The sequence below is a fragment of the Myodes glareolus genome, chromosome 22 (genome assembly GCF_982192425.1).
Source record: "Myodes glareolus chromosome 22, mMyoGla1.1, whole genome shotgun sequence".
Lineage (NCBI taxonomy): Eukaryota > Metazoa > Chordata > Mammalia > Rodentia > Cricetidae > Myodes > Myodes glareolus.
Window position 1 is genome coordinate 38,820,564 of NC_142047.1, and position 21,121 is coordinate 38,841,684.

Here is a 21,121-nt window from a genome sequence, read left to right on the forward strand (position 1 = left end):
TTCCCCAGCCACGCGTGCTCCCTCCTTCTCCAACAGACACAGACAGCAGCTCTAACACCACCCACAAGAGGTGCTAGGGACTGGTGACTGCTTAGTGCTTCGGCCATCACACTGGGCAGGTCTATAGCGTCCACTTTCTGCAAGGAACCTCAACAAATGGAGTGTGTTTTAAATGCGCAAGGCTCACATCTTCCTGGGCACAGCAGAGCTATAGCGCCCAAAGGCACACATCACCATAACCACCAATAAAATCTACAGCAAGCCAAAAGCTCAGGGAGCCCAGCAGGTTCTTCCCTGGTGTGCCCACCTTGCCTTTCTAAAGTTTAGGTCCCTCTCATCAAAAGCTTGTTGACCTTTCTGTTGGTCCCTGCCTTTTCTTTGCCTGGAGAAGCTCCTGTCCTTCATCACCTCCCCCAAGAGTCAAAGCGTAGGTCCAATTCTCAAACAGCAATCTTTTCCTTTACTCAGTAACTGTAAAGTTACTGAGACGATAACCCATCAAAGGCAGCCACACAAACCGGAGTAGGGGCCATGGAGATAGCTCTGTCTGTAAGGCAGCTGTTGTGCAAGCATGAAGATCAGACTTCGGATCCCCAGAACCCACATAAAAGTTAGACATGGTGGTGAGTGTCTGTATTCCCAGCGCTGTGAGGACAGAGATGGGGGATCCCTGGGATGTTATGGCCGGCTAGTCTATCTCAGTGGGTGAGCTTCACCCTGTCTCAAAGGATAAGGTAGGAGAGGCTAGTGGTACAGCGCTTACCTTGGTTCAGTTCCCTGTACAAAAAAAAAAAAAAATTAAAAAAACACAGTAGAAGGTGACTGTAGATACCTCGCATAAAAAAGGGGGGGGCAAGAATGTCCAAGCAGAATTCCAGCAACACCTGGCTAATTTATGAAACATATCACCAATTCAGAGGTTAAACATAACAAGACTTGGTCACTTCGCAGACTCAGGCCCTGTTAGTTTGTTGGAACACAAGCTCAGCCCACCCCACCTAAGCGGCAGTGATTGGCCTCCAGCGGTGCTGAGCAGCCCTGGTTTGTCTGGTCCTTCTGTCTCTCAGCACTTTCCAGATCTGGTCTAGCCATCCCCTTGCCCATGCCGTGAGGCAGGCAGATACAGCCTCAGCCTTCCAGGGGAGAAACAGAGGCATCAGGCAAAGGTGGGCGTCTAATCCCTTCCATACAGAAAAAACTGAACTTTAATTCCAGAAACCCCGAGCCCTCAATTCAGTTGCCACAAGGAGGAAGAGTAGTAGGGCTATGGCCCAGCTGAGGACGTGTTTGCCACTGACAAGCGTGAGGACCTGATACTGGGTCCTCAGCAGCCACCTAAAACGTCAGGAACCTCAACACTGGGGAGAAGAAATAAAATCACATAATGTATTGCTGTTTGAGTTTTGTTTGGAGATGGTCTCATTATGTAGCCCTAGCTGTCCTGGAACTGGCGATGTACACCAGGCTGGCCTCGAACTCACAGCGATCTTTCTGTCTCTGACTCCTGAGCACTGGGATCAAAGGTGTGCGCCACCATCCCCAGCTTCTTTCGCTGGTTTTTAAAGTGTAAGATTCAGTGATTTCTCTTTAGCACACTCACAGTCTGCTGCAGCTGTCACCAGCGTCTAATTCCAGGACGCTTTAGCTCCCGAAAGGGAACCCATGACGTGAAGCAGCCACACTCTCCTTCCTCTTTACTTCTGGGAACCACCAGGTGCCTTTGTATCCACAAGGGTTTGCCTGCTTCTAACATCTCAGATACACATTCCTGAAAGGTGTGGTGTTGCACGTGTGCCGTTGCACGTGTCGTGTTACATTGTGGCGTTGCATGTGTGGTGTTGCACGTGTGGCATTGCGTGTGTGATGTTGCACAGGTGGCGCTGCATTGTGGTGTTGCGTGTGTGGCGTTGCACATATGGCATTGCATGTGTGGCGTTGCATGTGTCACACTGCACATGTGGCGTTGCATTGTGGCGCCTTCCAGTTAGCAAGTGTTTCCTACACCTGTTACACGGACAAGTCACAACCATGCATACCCCAGTTCCAGAGATCTGACACCCTCTTCTGACTTCCATGGGAACCAGACACACACAGCAGGGAGGGGGGCACATTCATACATACAGGCGAAATACCCATAGACAAAAATCAAATAAGTCTAAAGAGATTTTTTAAAATTAATTTCATCACTCTTTTTTTAATGCCCTCCAACTTTAAAATTATTCCTACTAAAATTTGAAGTTGCTATACATTGTACATTTTATTCTATTGAACAAAGCTATTCTATTCTATGGCCTAGCTGTTTTTAATTTTAATATGCTATATAAACATTTTCCTATTATTGCACAAAGAGATCAAGTTGTTTGTTGTTTGTTTGTTTTTTTTTTTTTTTGAGACCCCCAAGCTGACCTTGAACTCCCAATCCTCCCTCCTCAGCTTCTGGAACGCTGGGATCACAGAAATGTACCAAAGCACCCAGAAACCTCTCTTTCAACAGCTACACAGTACTTGTTTGTCCCATTCTTGCTGGACATGGGGAAACTTTCAGATTTTCTACTGCAAATAAAGCAAACAGAACATCCTGTACAACAGAGATTGGTAAATCTTATGCTTCCTGTTGTTTATGGGACGGTGTTCTGGAAGCAGGACCTCAGTTCAGAAACTGACAGCTCTCCCAGAGACTGACAGCTCTCCCAGTGGTGACTGCTGGCAGGGAGAAGAGACCACAAGGATTGTCCGATTCCCCTCCTGTGCACACAGACTGTCAGCTTGTCCTCACCCCGCTCCATAGACAGTTCTCCGGAGGGCGGTGGATCTAGTTCACCTTTGCAGAGGCTCTCAGGGCCTTCTTGTTTGGCCCTCACAGTGTCCCCTTTTCTCCTTAGGAACTCAGATATGCATTTTATCCAATATTTCTAGATGTTTTCAGAAACTGGAGGTTTTCCAGGGGATTGCCAGAAATGAGTGTCTCTCTCCTTAATTTTTTTTTTTTTTTTTTTTTAGTAGAGCCTCTCTATGCAGCCCTGGTTGGCCTGGAACTTGCCTTGTAGGTCTGCCTGTCCTGGTCTGCTTGCCCCTACCTCCAAGTGCTGGGATTAAAGACTTGCACCACCACACCAGGCTCTCCTAACTAATTTTAAAAGTCGCTTTAACTTATACTTAATATCTGTATATCCCTGAATCTTTTATGATACTCTCTGTTCTAGAATATTCTATAGCAGAGTCTTAGTTTTTAAACAGTTCTGTTTTGTTTTTCAACATCCCAAGTACCCCGAGCTGTCCTCCAAGCCACCATGCCTTGTCTGCCTCCCAGGCACTGGGATAGCAGGTGTGAGCCACTACACCCTGATTTTACAATTCTTTAGATATGTTGACAGTTTATTTTTGGAAAGGCTAATTACCATCCTACCCTGTGCTTTCAAACCCTTTGGGAATTGTTTCCTAAAATAAACTTTCTCAAACTGATCAACGGGAATGACAGACACTATTAAAGCAATCACTTCTGTCCCGGCCTTTTAATCGAGGGTAGCCATTGTTCCCCTTCCTCGCCCCCCGTGTTTGATGAAGCATCTGGGCACATCCCTCGCCTGACTCTGGAGAAAATGACTCTTTTTTTTTTTTTTTTTCTTAGACCTTGGCTCGGGATGTGGTTGCAAGGCTCCAGAGCAGCTGCCTTCGGGCCAGGCTGGCGTGGCTTCAGGTTTACAGATCAAAGAGCAGCAGGCAGCTCAGGGTTTGGCCAACGGTACTGCAAATATGGGCACTGACGCAGAAACTGCAGGACACAGGGGCCTGCGAAGGGGGCCGGGGCAGCTGCATCATCAGGTCAATGCCATGGACACACCTTCATCTGTGCTCCGGAGCCAACATCAGGACTGAGGTCAGAGGGAAGCAGGCAACGCAAACAAGTTCTGGTACTACCTGCCGTTGGGAGCTAATGTTTTCCCGTTTTCCCTCCATAGACAGCAGACTGGGATTGGGGTTGGGGGGGGGGGAGAGGGAGAGGACCCAGAGCTGTGTAGAGAGTTTCCTTGACCCTGGAAAAACTTGACTGTGAGTCAAGAGACACAGTGAAGACCTTCCACTGGGGTGGGGGGTGGGGGGATTACAGTCCGGGGCTTCTCAAAATTAAACAAATAAATGAATGCATAAGTAAATAAAAATTTATATTAAAATAAAACCCAAACAACTTCCAGTGAGTTTTTCTAAGTGTAAGTCATCACTTTTACCACAAGAAATGGGCTATCTGTTTGGCTTGGGTTTTGGGTGGTGCTGTTTACCTTTGGGATGGTTTTGTTTTGTTTTTGAGACAATCTCGCGTATTCCAGGTTAGCCTCAAACTCACGACGTCACGTATGGTGACCGTGAACTCTTCATCATTCCTCCTGGCCCTCCCGAGTGCTGGATTTACACCACCATACCTGACTTGCAAAAACATGTTTTAAAGAATTCTACCATCAGGGGAGATGGGCTGGGGCTTGGTTTTCAGCACCTCTGTGGGTGGCTCACAACCAATGGTAACTTCAGTTCCAGGGACTCTGACGCCCTCCAAGAGCATGAGGTACATTTACGTGCATGCAGGCAAAACACCCATACACATAAAATGAATAAACCTTTTAAATTCGTTCATAATTCTGCCACCTAGAGATAAGCACTATCGATCATTTTTGGCCATAACTCACATTTCAAAATGTGTCTGTTGTTCTAAAGTATGCATTCCGTATCTTTACTCTCTCAAGTCGGTATTCCTTTGTCTCGCTTTAGGATGATTTTATAAGGCACTTTCCTAAGACAATGAACTTCTTGCTAACTTGTCTTCAGTCATCACCTACGACCTCAGGCCTTCCACTTCTAGCCCTGTGCCCATATCTTTCCTTCCTCTGCCGGTGTAGACTAGACAGCGGTTCCGAACAAACCACCAGTAGGTAGACCAGACTGGTCAGTTCACACCAGTCTGCCTTCCCCTCAATCAAGGCTGAACCCCAGTGCCCATCAGCATGAGGTGGCATTCAAGCCTCAGAACCCGGCTCCAGCCCTTACCACACAAACTGAAATCTACTCCTCCACAGGGGGCGAAGTGAGCTGAGATGCAACCTCTCCCTGCAGAAGGCAGAATAGCAGACTCCAGAGCAAGAGATAACCAGGGAAATCCTAAAGAAAACAATGAGTTGGAGAGTGGGCTCTGTGGGGAAGAACACAAGGACAAGAATTCAATTCACAGCACTCACACGGTGGCTCACAACTCTAGCTCGGGGAGGGGGGGGGTAAGGGTGTTACCCTCTTCTGGCCTTCTTGATCACTGCACACATGAAGTTCACAGATGTAGATACAAACAAAACATATATAAAAAGAATTTTTAAAGAAAGAAAATAGCCAACTAAGTCTGCAGCTCACACGGGAAGCATCCACTGGCCTTCTTCATCTCCTCGCTAACTGTGTCTTTCCACCAGGAATCATTACCACGATCACTTGGGTATCGGTTGCATAGGAGCATATGCATTTTAACTTCCTTGGTGGATGGAGTATGATCTCAATTCCTCATGTCTTGCATGGTACCTTGAATAAGCCACAGTCAGAACATGCTCACCAGTGGGCAATAAATAACTTTAAAAAAGAGAGAAAGTAATGATGGGAGAGGTGGCCAGCAATTTATCTGTTGTTTTGCTCGTGGTTTGATGGAATGGTGTGTTTTTGAAGGACCACTTGGCCTTTAAAGTTTGTGGCTGTTCTCTCTACTTCAGAGTTCTAAAGGTTAAAAAAAAGAGAGAGAGAAATCTTGGTCTGTTTGTTGACTGAGGTGCCTCCTGGGTGCCTCGCTCACGGAGTTCAGCAAATAACACCACCCTGTTTGCTTTGTGTTTTGCATAACCGTGGCAGCCACGCCGTTTGTCTCCAGGTTGAACTCAGTGTTCCTTTAATGGTGGCTGCATCCGCAATCCAGTCCCCATCCTTAGCGTTCCATCAGGATATAAATTCACCACGATTGGGTTGACAGATGAGGGTCACAGGAGCAACTCAGTGTTCTGAATACTTGTCAGCCCAGCCACCAGACTCCTCTTGGGACCCTGAGCCTCCATGTGAGAAGGCCAGTGTGCACTCTGGGCAGGGAAGCAAATCGATGCCTTGTCCCACCACCGCCAGTCTCCTCCTGCGTCAGACGGGAACAAATACAGAGACCCCCCCAGTCAGACAATATGCAGAGAGTGAGGAACCTTGTAAAACTCAGCCCTAAATGGCAGAGTTCCATCAAACCCCTCCCCGCAGGGTTAAGGGAACCCTGCAGAAGAGAAGGCAGAAAGAGAGTAAGATCCAGAGAGGATGACGGACACCCAGGAAACAAGACCATCTAAATCAACAAGGTTGATGCACACGTGAAACCACAGAGACTGAGGTAGCATGCTCGAGGCTTACACAAATGGGTACTGGATGGGGCCTAGAGCTGAAAGGAGAATCTGTTAACCTAGACGCTATCTCCAACTGACAATCACTACAAAATAAAAAAGTAGCTGGGTGGTGGTGGCACACACCTTTAATCCCAGCACTCAGGAGGCAGAGGCAGAGGTCTGTGAGTTCTAGGTCAGCCTGGTTTGCAGAGTGAGTGACAGACAGATTGCAAAGCTACACAGAGAAACCCTGTCTCAGAAAAAAAATAATAATAATTTTCTCCAAGGGAGTATCACAGGGGAAACAAAACTACTCTTGAGGGTAGGCTGTGAGGCCAGCTCTGGACGGCCACAGAACGTGAACTGTACTATCACTGGAGGCCCCTTGCCTCACAGTGTCAGGTCGTGGCTGGTTTTTTTCTATTTTATTCCATATTTTTCATTTTATTTTGCTTATATTTTCTCTCCTGTTATCCTACAGGTCCTTTGCATATATGTTCTGACTTCCTGTTCAGTGTTTTTGTGGATTCTTAAGTGTGTGAGTGAGTAGGTCAGGTCTCTAGGCTGTATAGGTCTCTTGTGGTTTTTCTTGTGTTCTTTTCTTTCTGTTTGTTTATTTTGTCCTATTCCAGTGTATTAGATTTTGTCTTCTTTTATATGTATTTTATTATGATTTTCGTAGGAGCCTGTTTGTTTTCTAATTAAGACAGAATCTTAGTTGATCTGGATGGTAGAGGAGGTGGGGAGTAACTGAGAGGAGCAGAGGGAGGGGAAACTATATCAGAATATATTATGTGAGGAAAAAAGGCTATTTTTGATAAAAGGGAAAAAAGATCCAATAGAATGAAAAATTATAAAAGTAAACACAGAATTGCTGGAGTGCCGAACAGGTAAAAAAAAGCCATCTTGGATGGCTAGCCCATCAGAGCCTGTTGTTGATGCTAGACCAAGATGGCTGTGATAGCTGAGAACCCCCAAATGAGGTCCTTGTAATAATTCCTGGTCACCCCTCAGAAGCACAAGCAAGCACAGACAAATCCTGCTATAACACATTCACATGTGGCTGTCTCTTTCATAAACTGTCTTCAAATTCCCTAGGCTACCTGTACCATCTGTTTCCTGCTGGAAGTCCACAGACCACACACAACCTGAAGTAGTGAGAGCCAGCCTTTCACCTCATACTGCCAGCACAGACCACAGCATCCTTGAGTAGCAGGGACTAGCTCATTAATTATACCACAGCATCCTTGAGTAGCAGGGACTAGCTCATTAATTAGACCACAGCATCCTTGAGTAGCAGGGACTAGCTCATTAGACCACAGCATCCTTGAGTAGCAGGGACTAGCTCATTAGACCACAGCATCCTTGAGTAGCAGGGACTAGCTCATTAGACCACAGCATCCTTGAGTAGCAGGGACTAGCTCATTAGACCACAGCATCCTTGAGTAGCAGGGACTAGCTCATTAGACCACAACATCCTTGAGTAGCAGGGACTAGCTCATTAGACCACAACATCCTTGAGTAGCAGGGACTAGCTCATTAATTAGACCACAGCATCCTTGAGTAGCAGGGACTAGCTCATTAATTAGACCACAGCATCCTTGAGTAGAAGGGACTACTAGTACAACCTTAGAAGGCCATAAGGTGGAAGCCATGTTGCATCTCCAAGACTCTTTCCACCCCGTCTTAAATAGAGGATCCCAGATAACTCATGACCTGAATTCAATCCCTGGACCCAAGTGTTCTCTCTCTCTCTCTCTCTCTCTCTCTCTCTCTCTCTCTCTCTCTCTCTCTTCTCTCTCTCTTTCCCTCTCTTCCACACCCCTCATGTTTGCATGCATGCAGTCGTGCACGAACACGGGGTTGGAGGTAGTTGGTTGGGTGTAGGGAATTTACTTTCAAATGAAGATAGAGCAGGAGAGGCCATTATGCTCCAGACTGGATTATTTATGCTCTAAAAATAAAACAGAAAACATCTTTTTTTTTAAGGCTAAGCAAAAGGGTTTTGGTGGCTTCCTCAAAAGCCCTGAAAATGGTCATCCCTTACATTTTATTCTTTGTGTTTCCTGGGGGAAAAAATCGGGTATGTTGGCATCCAAAGCAGAGCCCAGATCCATTTATAAAGATTTAAAATCTATAAATAAGAGACAGATATGTAGAACTAAGTACAGCATATGTGCAAAGAAAAAGTACAATAGTCTCCTCCTAGCAAATGTCCTAAACGCTTAAAGAAGATGATGCCATTAAATACTAATTGCGTGAGAGCCTGGAGAGATGACTCAGTGACTAAGAGCTCAGACTGCTCTTCCAGAGGACCTTGGTTCCGTTCCCAGCACCTACATGGCAGCTCACAACTTCCTAGTGTATCTCACGTCCTCTTCTGACCTCCACAGGCACCTCATGCATGTATGCAGACAGAAGCCCATGCATGAGATAAAAATAAATAAATCCTTTTTTAAGTGCTTTAGGAAATACAAAACTCAGCTCTCTCTTACAGAAGTTTTGGGGATCCCTGGCCCCAGGAGTCTTGTCTTTAGCTTTGTACTCATGACTATACCCCCCCAATCTCCTGCCCAGGGAGGACTCTGAACTAAAGGCATGGCTCTTCTCCATGGAAGAGTATCTGGTGGTGCCACAGCAAACTTGAGCAACCCCAGCCCTGTCACTTAGTGTCACTTAGACAAGCAGGCATTGACCCTGACTTCTCACCGCAGAAAGCCCCAGGTCGGTCTCTATGATCTGCAAGTCCTGAAACACTATACTTGGCCAAGAAGCCTAGAACATTTCAAGGTTTTGCTGCTACCCTCCCCCAATGAAGCCTCAGAGTCACTCATTCCCTACCCTGTCTGGTAAAAAATGCCAGAGGTTATGCAAGCCAACAATCTTTATCCAGACTCACTGCAGAGCCTGCAGACGGGAGAGGACCGTAGATGCAGCAAATTACCCAAGTCTGGGCTATCAAATTCCCTCCCCCAGGACTGTGAATTAGGCAAAGTCAGAGAGAAGGTCCTGGGGTCTTACTATCCAAGAGATAAATTGAGATTAGTTTCTCCCAGAGGAAAGTCTGTCTCCAAGCCAGACTAAGTGGGTTCCTAGTGTCTGCTTATCACCTACAGATGCCTTCCAGCATGAGTGTAGGAGAATGAGACTATATCTAACCAAGACTATGTCCAGCATCAAGACTAAGAGGCTACTGACACATTCATTAACTTGGTTGTTGTTGTTGTTGTTGTTGTTGTTGTTGTTGTTGTTTTGGCTTTGTACAAAAGAAAATAAGCTGATCAGCGTGGAATGAATGTTAATTGTGAGGATTTTTTTTTTAGACAAGGTCCTGGCTGACCTGACTTGGAACACACTATGTAGCCAGATGACTTTAAACTTCTGACTCTCCTGCCTCCACATCCTGGGTGCGACCAAAACCAGTTTTACGCAGTGCTGGGGATCAAGCCCAGGGCATAGTATATGCTAGGTAAGCATTCTACCAACTGAGTGATGCACATCCCCAGCCCTGAGAAGTTTCTTTAATTGAGACAGGGTCTTGTAGTGAGCCTGGGCTAGCCTTGAACCTGCAATCCTTCTGCCTCAGCCTCCTGAATACTAGGATTACAGGTGTGAGCCACCGCACCTGGTTTCTGAGAGACTAACCTGGGGAGATGGTTGTGGTAAAATCAGTAAAATGCAGTACACGTTTTATATAGTCAACTTATTTATTTACCCCCACTAGAATATTAATTACATGAGAGCAGAATATTTATTTACCATTGTTTCACAGTGTAGCCTTGGTGTCCAGAACATAGCAGGTGCTCAAAAATATGGTTGAATGAAAAGTAACTGAAAATATTATGTAACATAGTAAATCTTTGTTGAATACCTGGGTTGGGCACTGTTCAGAGAGCTTGTGTTAACTGTATTGAATACTTTACAAAAATGGGAATTTATTACAAATAAAGTAATTCCTTTCCATAGTAACCAGAAAATAAAACAAAGCAACTGAAATAAGAGGTGGAAAAGGAGCATTGTCTTTTAATCACAAACTAAAAATTTAGAAATATTAACCCTAGTCTTCAACCAATACTGAATAAGCATCTCTGTGTCTCGGCATTTGGTTATTTCACTAATTCCCACCATGTGGTAAGTTCCATTATAAGCACATTTGACAAATGCAGAAACCCAAGCATAGGAAGGTTAAGTAATTTGCCAAAGGCCACCCAGGTACTAAGTAACCGAGTCAAAATTCGGTCTCTCTGAATATCTTTGTTGTCAGCAAACATTAGGCTATTCTGCCTCACAAGCACTAAATCATGAGGCCCCCATGTTTAACTGTTACCTAAATCAATAAAGCAGCCAGGATCATTAACTTTTAGAATTGACTGGGGATCCAATGTGTTTTACATAATTAGGCTAGCCCAGGTGTCTGGCTGCCCAACAAGAGTCCAGACAAAAAAAGAGTCAGGAAAACGCCCATTTAAACTCTGCGAGATTTGCATCTCACGCCAGTCATGATGGCATCACGAAGAAAGTCATAAATGGGACTGCAGAGTAAAGGTCTTGTCTAGCATGCTCGAGACAAAGAGAGAGAGAGAGAGAGAGAGAGAAGAAAAAAGGGAGGGAGGGAGGGAGGGAGGGAGGGAGGGAGGGAGGGAGGGAGGGAGTGAAGGAGGGAAGGAAGGAGGGAGAGATTGTAAATACACAGGGGAAGGAACCTTCATATGTTGAGTGGGAATGTAAATTAATATAGTCACATGGAAATTAGTATAGATTCTAAAAATAGAATCATCCTGTGACCTAGCTCCTAGCTGAACCACTCCCAGGTATGTCCTGGGAGGAATTGGTTGGCATGTGGCAGAGATACCTGCACATCCGTGTTTGTTGTGTTCACAGTAGTCAAACTATGCAACCTACATGGCCGCGAGCAGTTCAAAGGAAAAAGCTGATACGATGCACATCTACCGTGGAGTTCCAGTCAGTCAGAAAGTGTGGGACGGTGCCATGTTCAGGAAAGCAGACAGAACATTGTGTTAAGTAGAACGAGCTGGGTTAGGAAGACGAGTGTCATGTGTTTCCCTGCAGATGCAGAAGCCAGACTAAAGAAAAGAACAAGGCGTGAAAGCAAAAGAGGAGCTGTTTGGGAAGAGGAACGAGAAAATGGGACCACAACACCAGAGATTGTAATGGGTCAAGACTGTTATTGAGGGACATTATAGAGGGCTGGGGATGTGACTCAGTGGTAGAGTACTCAAGGCTCTAGGTTTAATACACAGTACTGTAAAAATATATCTTGTTGTAAATATTCATGAAAATTTCATAATGGAAACCTATTTTCTGAAAAATTAATCTACACTAATTTTTTAAGGAAAGCAAATCTCAGCTTTGAGGAAACTGAGGGTAAATGAATATATTTGAGGCCAGCATAGAGCTGCAAAACACGACTGTCTCCAAAAAAAATCCACGAAAGATAGAAGATTAAAAAAAAAAAATAAAGTAAGCCAGGTGTGGTGGCACTCTCCTTTAATCCCAGCACTCATGAGGTAGAATCAGATGATCTTTGTTCATTTGAGGCCAACATGCTCTACAAAGAAAGTTCTAGGCCATTCAAGGCTATATAGACATACCCTGTTTCAAGTAAACTAAAATAAAATGGAAGGCAGATCCTCCCTTCTCCGGTTGGCTCTGTTGTGTTGGCATCAACTGGGCATCTCCCTGAACACTACTCTGCTGGATGCTGGGAAGGGATCAACAAGGCAGGTGCTCCCCATAGACAGGTGAGAGGCCGAGGTCGGATCAAAGGTCACCTAGTAGAGAGGTCTGTAGGAAGTTCCAGGTGTGCCTGGGGGTGGGGGTGGGAACCAGAGGAGGCTTCATCCACCTCGAAGCTGAAACACGAAGGAGGAATCTCAATTTGCCAAGTGGACAAACACAGGAAAAGGCTGGACACGCTGCCCAGCAGACCTCCTGCCCTCCAGACCTGCTGCTGGCTCCATGCATTCTCCTAGATTTCCCAAAGAGTGTTCAGTTCCCAACAAAAGATTGGCTCTGCCTCCCTGCCTCTGCCAGAGTAAATATTGAGAAATGTCCGGCTCAGTGACTTCATTATTGCGCCCGATTGCATGTTTCATAGCAATGGATCCACTCCCCTCACCCGCCCTACCTTCCCCCTGCAGATGAGCATCCGGGTGGCTGAGGCAAGACCTAAGCCCTAGGTAGTGAGAAGGGAAAGAATTGGGGGGACTCTCTGGGACACGGTTCCCTGTGCAGAGGACACAGAGACGGTGATGGAATTGCCTGATGTCAGAGCAGACGTCAGTAACTCCAAGGGATAGGTATACCAGTTCTCCTGCGGGCACCCCATCTTCTTTCCTTGAAAAAGCAGTTATAGGAACACGTGCACATACACGAACCAGTGCATATAAAATTCTCAGAAATTTTATATGTGACTAATTTTATTTTTAAAAGTTACTGAATATTGTTTGCTTTGTGGCCTCAACTGATACTTGCATGTTAGTGAGTCCCGACGTGAAAATTATTAACTGTGAAGCTTAGGGGTCTTGTAAATATTTGATCACAACTTGTGGTTTTGCCAAAGAGCATGCCGAGAGAGGGGAAATCTGTTTCGCTTCCCATTTGTGCGTTGCTGAGGGCAGGGATCACCTTTATCTAACTCGTTTCTATGATGTTAAAGAGTGCCATGTACAGCAGGTTGTTAATAAATTCTGTTGACTCAAGAGGTAGATATTCATCTCCCATAAAAGATTAAAATGCAAGTTCATCACTCATCTTTTTTTTAAAAATCCAAAAACAAATATACAATAATGTTGCAATGTTGACTTACAAGTGTCAAATAAGCCAACCAAAATATACAGTCCAATTAAGAGTGGTATTTTAGACAAACTCACATATTTTGCCTCGTTGGTATTGAATGGCAACTCTTAACCTAGAAAAAGGATTTGAATCTGATGTAGAAGAAATTTCTAGCGCACGACTAGAGGAGTCGGCGCAGCCAGTAAAATACTTGGATTGCAAGCATGAGGACGTGAGGCCAACCTCAGAGCACAGATTTAAAAAAAACAAAGACAAATATATATATATATATATACTGGACGTGGTAGTGTGGGAAACGGGGGCAATAAACCAGCACTGGGGGGTGGGCAAAACCAGGCACATGTCTGGGATTCACTGGCCAGCCCACTGGCCACTTCCAGGCAAGAGAGACCATACCCGTAACAACAACAACAGTAGATGGCCCAGCAATGACATGTTGTCCTCTGGCCTTCAGAAGCACACATTCACATATGAACATGCACACACAGAAAGAGAAGACCAGCATGGCTGTAGTACTTCCGCCTCCGGTTGTCCGCATTGTGTGTTTGCCTTATCTTTAGCACACCTGCTTTTAACTTTGTGTCTCTGAGAAATAAACGTTAATGGAATTAGCCAATTTAATTTTTAAAAATAGATCATTTTTCTTTCGCCTCCTGTGTAGAACATGGGAGACTCAAGATACAAAGTGACGTAAGAGGAAATGGCATTTGATTCTAACAATCTGAAACTTAAAATTTTTTAAGTATGGTTAAATCACATCATTTTTACAACTACCCTATGAGATCAGTTCTACCACTGTGCTCTCAGTAAAGAAAGACTTTTCATCAGAGGATCCATCCAGAATGGCTAAATAGCCTCAAATCGAATCAGTCACACACAAAAGAATCCAAACCTAAATGATGTACTTTAAAAAAAAAAAAAGATAAGCAGCCAAAATTCCAAACCATGCAAAATTCACTTTAAGTTGTTTGATGTATTTTCATCATATATTCTGTATTTTTGGAAAAACAAAAGAAAGAAAGAAAAAAATTCCCCAAACCTTGGGGGCCTCTGATGAGACCTGAGCTCTTTCTCCAACCAGCCTCTTTAATCTAGTTCTTATGACTGCCTTCTTCATTACTGACAGCTCAAGAGGAATTTGAGGAAACACTGCAGAAGGGGAGGCAGGAAGGCTGAAAGAGTCAGGGCTGGAGGAGAACCTCTGGAAAATGTCTTCAGGACATGACTCATGAGCTCACAGCAGTTGTGACCGCACAATACCTACACAAGAGCGAGCCAGTCCACACTCCAGCATGGATGGAGAATGGGCTCATGAGGCCCCACCCCTAGCTAAGAGGAATTCACCATTGACACTACGGGAGAAAGAAGGGTCGGTTTTCTTCAGGGCGATGGTCTGTTCAAGGTTTCCCCCATCCCGTGCCAGTAGATGGCCCTGTATCCATGCACAAATAGGTAATACTAACTAGACTCAGTAGGTTATAAATAAAAACAAATAAACAAGAGGATATGATATTTGAGGAGTATTGAAGGACTGGGAGAAGTTTTAATGGGGCAGGTAAGTGGATATGCTCAAAATACATTGTATATGTTAAATTCTCAAAGAGTGGATAGATGTTAAAATGTGAAGTTGCTTTGTTAACATAACCCTATTTTTTAAGCCTATTAGTGTTAGCTAATGTAACAGTCTCCAGAGTCAGTGAATTAATGGAATTGATGGATGTTTCTAAGTCACACAGTCAGGACTGCCCTGGGAGACTTTCCTCCAAGCAGTGATTCAGGGACCCAGGCCCTTATTGTGTGATGAATATTTGGAGTAGTTGTGACCAGGGTACCTGAGAGAAGAACTTAGAGAAAGAGCTTCTTTTGCTTATGGTTTTGGAGGGTTCAGTCCATGGTTACCTGGTCCCCATGCACTTGAGCAGAACGTTGTATAAGCAAGAATGTTGTGGCAAACGTTCCTTACCTCATGATGGGGGAAATAAAGAGGAGGAGAGAATTAGGAAACTTTACACACCCACTTCCTCCAACTTCTTGACATTCCCAGAACCTCTCAAAGTATCACTACCAACCTGAGATCCAGTATCCAATATGGGACTATCTTAGTTAGGGTTTCTATTGCTGTGAAGAGACACCATGACCACAGCAATTCTTATAAAGGAAAACATTTCACTGAAGCTAGCTTACAATTCAGAGGTTCAGTCCACTATTGTTGTGGCAATGGTGTCATGCAGGCAGACATGGTGCTGGAGATGAAGCCGAGAGTTCCATGTCTTGAACCACAGGCAATAGGAAGTGAACTATGTCACGGGGCTTAGCTTGAGCATAGGAGACCTCAAAGGCCACCCCACAGTGACATACTTCCTCCAACAGGCCACACCTACTCCAACAAAGCTACACCTTTTAATAGAGCCGTTCACTTTGGAGGCCATCTTCTTTCAAACCACCACAGTGACCATATTGAGGAGAATCCATATTCAACGCATGATACCGTGGCTCCTCCATATATCAATAAGTGTTCTCGAAGATGCTCTGGTCTGGGAGGAAAGTGAAGACAGAGAAAGCAGGCATAAAGTATAGAGAAAGCAAAACCATTTGTTTTTATGTATCATGGTCTCATTATATTTCCCAGGTTGGCTTTGAATGTCTGCGTTCCCAGGTAGGTGGGACTACAAGTGCATACTACCGCACCCAACCAGCAACTTTTTCTTGTAAGGCAAAATTGCTAGCAAAACTTTCCTAATCGCTAGGTGTGTTAGTACCTGCCTGTAACTACTAGGGCAGAAATATCATGAGTTCAAAGCCATGGGCTGTGTAGTGAGGCCCTTCCAAAACAAATGAAGAGAGAGAGACAGACAGAGAAGGACAGAGACACAGAGAGACTGAGCCTTTATCTCTAAGGTCTTCACTTTTATCTTTGAAGACTCGTTTTGCTGGGTATAGAATTCATGCTCCCACTTGACTTTTTTCTCCACTTAGTATCTCCAATATGGCGCCCCAGTTTCTTGTGACTTCCATTGTTCCAAATGAGAAGTCTGCTGTTGGTTTTACTGTTCCTTTCACTTGATAGTCCTCTAGGACTTCTAAGACTTTTCTCATTATTTTTCACCTTCACCAGCTTGATCACATGTGTCTAGGTACTTGTCTTACTTATTTGATTGTATAGATTAATGTTGCTCATCAGATATGAGACTGATTCGACCACTCTTTCGTCAAAAAAAAAAAATCCCTACTTCTTTCTTTGTCTCCTTTCCTATGACTCTTCTGAATGTACCAAAATTTCACATGAAGCCAGGACTAATAGCTAACTGCTTTGGTACACGGCTTCTATGCACTTAGAAGCACATGAGCTCATTAAGGCTCACTGTGATTATCTGTCTCATTTCCTGACTTTCCTGTCAAATTCTGCTGATCTGTTTCCCACTCTGGCCTCAGGACAACTGACAAGGGCCTCTTCATGTTATCTTATGGCTAAGATCACTACTGTTTGTTCTCACATTCCTGGGCTGTTATAAATTACATGCCCCTCCAGCCGGGAATCCAACGATTTCCTAATTCGGCCCACTCAGATGAAATTATCAACCAAGAATGAAGAGATGAGAATAGCCCGGGTAGGACCCCCATGAGCTCCCCTGCTCTCTCCTGAGGTTAAGTCCTTTTCTTTTCCTAGGAGTAACGTAAGAGAGTACCCAAAAACTAGACAGTTTAACAACAGAAATTCAACTTCTCCCATTCCCGGTGAGATGGCCAAAGTCAAGGTGCTAGCCTTGGTTCCTTCTGAGGACAAGAAGAAGGCCCTGTTCTGTGCCTCCACTAACCCCTGCTGTTGACATCTTTGGTGTTCCTTGGTATGGGCCCATATCATTTTGACCTCTGCCTTTATCTTGCCATGGAATTCTCTCTGTGTACACGTTTGGGTTCAAAGTTCCTCCTTTTTGTAAGAACATCCGTCCTAAAGAAGTAGGTTAGATCAGTGACCTCTGTACTTCAGTAGGATCTCATCTCAACTAGTTCTGATCTATTTCCAAATAAAGTTTCATTCTGAGGTACAGGGAACTGAGACCCAGCGTGTGAATTTGAGAAGATGCAATCCAGCTCCTACTTGGGAGCAAACAGCAGTGTTAGTTTGCTGGAAGGGGGAGAGACCACAGAGAGCTCCTCCAGTTCCAGGCTCTGTTGATCTTGAGCAAACTGGCTCTATTTCCTCACCCACATAACAGGGGAGATCTGCAAACGTCATCAGAGCAACTCACCTAACCCAGTCTTAAAGTACCGCTTCTGAGACCAAGACTTGAGGCACAAGCTCTTAAGTCTTGGCTTTAAAAATGTTTTAAAGGCCGGGCGGTGGTGGCGCACGCCTTTAATCCCAGCACTTGGGAGGCAGAGGCGGGCGGATCTCTGTGAGTTCGAGGCCAGCCTGGTCTACAAGAGCTAGTTCCAGGACAGGCACCAAAAACTACAGAGAAACCCTGTCTCAAAAATTAAAATAAATAAATAAATAAATAAATAAATAAATAAAAAAGATTCTTGTCTTTAAAATAAAAAATCTCAGACCGACAAGATGGCCCAGCAGGCAAAGCCACTGACCACCACTCTGACAGTTTGTTTAATCCTTGAGAATCACATGATGGAAAGAAAGAACTGACCCCTACAAGTTGTCCTTTGACCTCCATAGCTGTGCTACAATATGCACATGCGCACAAAGATAAACAGATAGATAGATAGATAGATAGATAGATAGATAGATAGATAATAGATAGATAGGTAGGTAGGTAGATAGATGATAGATAGATAGATAGATAGATAGATAGATAGATAGATAGATAGAAAACTTTTTAAAATCTCAGAAAAGGACCTTCCTGGTTTGGTGTCATTTTAACGTGTCCCCCAATGACTCACATCTAGAAAACTGGTCTCCTGTGTGGAGGTGTTGAGGGGGTGGATCTTGGAAGATGGGGGAAGTGGGCCTAGTGGGAGGCTGTAAAGTCACCACGCTCAGAGAGTCCTCCCAGGAGGACATGAGGCTGCCACACCCCTTCCATGGGTGGCCATTTCTCTTTCTGCTTCTCCATCATGTGATGTCGCTGGGTAGGAAAGAGCTCACCAGAGCTGACACCATGCTTGCTAGATTCTTGAGCCACTGGACTGTGAGCCAAATAATTTTTTTAAATATTGCCTGTTTTAAGGCTCTGGTTCGGCCGACTGAGGCAAGCCTTTGCTAGGATCAACGACGACAGAGTTTCTGTACAGACCCGAGAAGCGGGGTCCCTCGAGCTGACTCGCCAGCTGGTCCATCTTCCTGTCTGTGGTGACTTCATGGTGACTCTGCCGTGGGCATGGGAGTTTCGAAAGCCACTGCATTTGCATGTTTGTTTGGTGCTCTGTTGCCTTCTCAGTCAGCTGGGGGAACTGCCAAGCATAGATTTACTTTTAAAAATTAATTTGGTTTTGCAAAGTTCACCATAGCCCGAGATAAGACTGCCCTCTCTGAGGCTGATGTAAGTAGAGCAGGTGGCCACTGGACACTAAAAGAACTGGACGTGAGAACACATGAAAACCACCCCAAGGGCTCTTTTGGGGGAATTAGAAACCATTACTTTTGATTTTTCACCCTGCATCAGCTGAAAGCCCTTTCATAACAGCAAGTGTATAGATTAGAAATCAAAGTTACTGAGAAAACGTTTACTATTATTTAGAATAAGTGGGTGAGTGGCCTTAGTGGTTTTAATTTCTTCTCTAGTTTTCTCCATTTTCAGACATTTTTACTGTAGGTCTATTGGTAATCTAAAATAATGATAAAATATTGATTTGTAGCTGGACGGTGGTGGAGCACGCCTCTAATCCCAGCACTCGGGAGGCAGAGGTAGGTGGATCTCTGTGAGTTTGAGGCCAGCCTGGTCTATAAGAGCTAGTTCTAGGACAGGCTTCAGAGCTACAGAGAAATCTTGTCTTGAAAAACAAAAAAAAAAAATTGATTTGTGTGTGTATACTCAAATGCACGCGTGTGTATGAATGCCAGGCCAGAAGCAATGGCAAGGTGTCTTCCTTGGTCTCTCTCTCTGCCTGTTTCGATGGGTTCCCTTACTGACGCTGGAGGTCACCAATATTGCTGGCCAGAAAGACCCAGGGATCCTCTTGTCTCTTCCTCCCCAGGACCAGTCCTCCAGGCCTGTGGCACCATCCCAGGCTTTTTTCCATGGGTTCTGGGGGATCAAAGTTGGGTCTTCCTGCTTGCCAAGCAACCATTTTACCAACTGAGCCATTTCTGCCACCCTTAATATTAATTTTAAGGCAAACAAGGGTTGGAGAGATTACTCAGAGGGAAAAGCCCTCATTGACAAGACCGACGAACCGAGTTTGACCCCTGGGACCCACATGGTGGAAAAAGAGTAAGGAGTCCTTCAAGTTGACCTCTGAACTCCACAGGCATGCCATGGCACACATGTATATACATACACATACATACACAACAAATAAGTATATTTTTAAAATTAAGATAAAATGACAAATGCATCTTGTAGCTCAATATGTCTGTATGAAGTGTTCACATGCGCTGAACACACAACAGGCAATCCTGTGGAGATTCTACCAAAGAGACTGATGTTATTAGATTATTTTTCATCCAAGTCGACTTTGAGCAGTTTTATATTGCTTATTACATGCTTATTTACTTATTGTATGTGCATGCACATGTAGAAGTCAGCCCACAACTCTCAGGAGTCCATTCTCTACTTCCACTATGTGGGGGGGTCCCAGGAATTAAACTCGGGTCATCAGGCTTGACAGTAAGTGACTTTATTCTCTGAACCATCTCCCTAGCCCTGAGCAGTTTTACTCTACAGCGGGTGTGGGGTGTCAGGGTATTGGCTAGTCTGCTAGAGGAGACCTGCGCCTCCAAGGAAACAAAACCTTCTCGTCTGATCAAGCCTCTCAGTTACGCTTAATCATCATCACCCCTGGGACCCTGTGGAACTTAAGCTGGGAATCGTTCCTGATCCAGGGAGGACTCCCGACGGAGTGGGGGCGGGGCGCGGGATACTCGGCTGGTAGCAACCGAGAGAAACCGCACTGGCCCACTCAGTTAATTCAGACACCCTTTCCTGGCAGGGACTGGATTCCTCTGAGTCACTCAGCAGTCGCCCGGGTATTTGCTGTAAAGAAACACCTGGAGGAACCGCCAAGGTTGTGGTACTCGTGTCGTTCCTGAACCCGAAGGCTTTATTGGAGTCTTGCCAGTTTTCTTCCTATGCTTCATCATTGGCCGCTATGATGAAGATACTGGCGCTCAGAGGACACGGGGAAGTCTGGGAAGCCCTGCAAAAGCTCAGAACACAAATACTTACACGGGATATTGACCAGTCACTTTGTATGTGAGTGCGGATGTGTGCACACGTGTGTCACAGCACATGTTGGTTCTCGCCTATCCTCAGGCTTGGCAGCAAAAGCTTTTAGACCCTAATTTCCATCATCCTAAATATTTATTATCCTACTTAGCAGATAGAGTTGCTTATCTTTCCTAATAGCACCTGCAACTGAACTCTGGGGAGGTTCTGGGCTCTGAGAAGGGAAGGAAATGGCAAAGGGCCTTTACCTTGCTTAGACCTGTGCGACATCTAGTGGTATAGATGTGGAATTGCAAACTCTTCCCTTTAATGTCCCTGGCCTGGTTCAAGCTGAGCCCTGTGAAGGGTGTTTGACTCAGTGTCAGCTTGTTCCTCAACAGTCCATACCGCAGCTCACTCACCCACTCCTTACTCAGCAGCTCCCAAGTCCACGTCCTCCATCCTTACTCAACAGCTCCCACGTCCACGTCTTCCATTCTTACTCATCAGCCCCAAAGTCCACATCCTCCAACCTTCCTCAGCAGCCAAAAGTTCATGTCCACCATTCTTTCTCAGCAGTTCCCAAGCCCACATCCTCCCCAA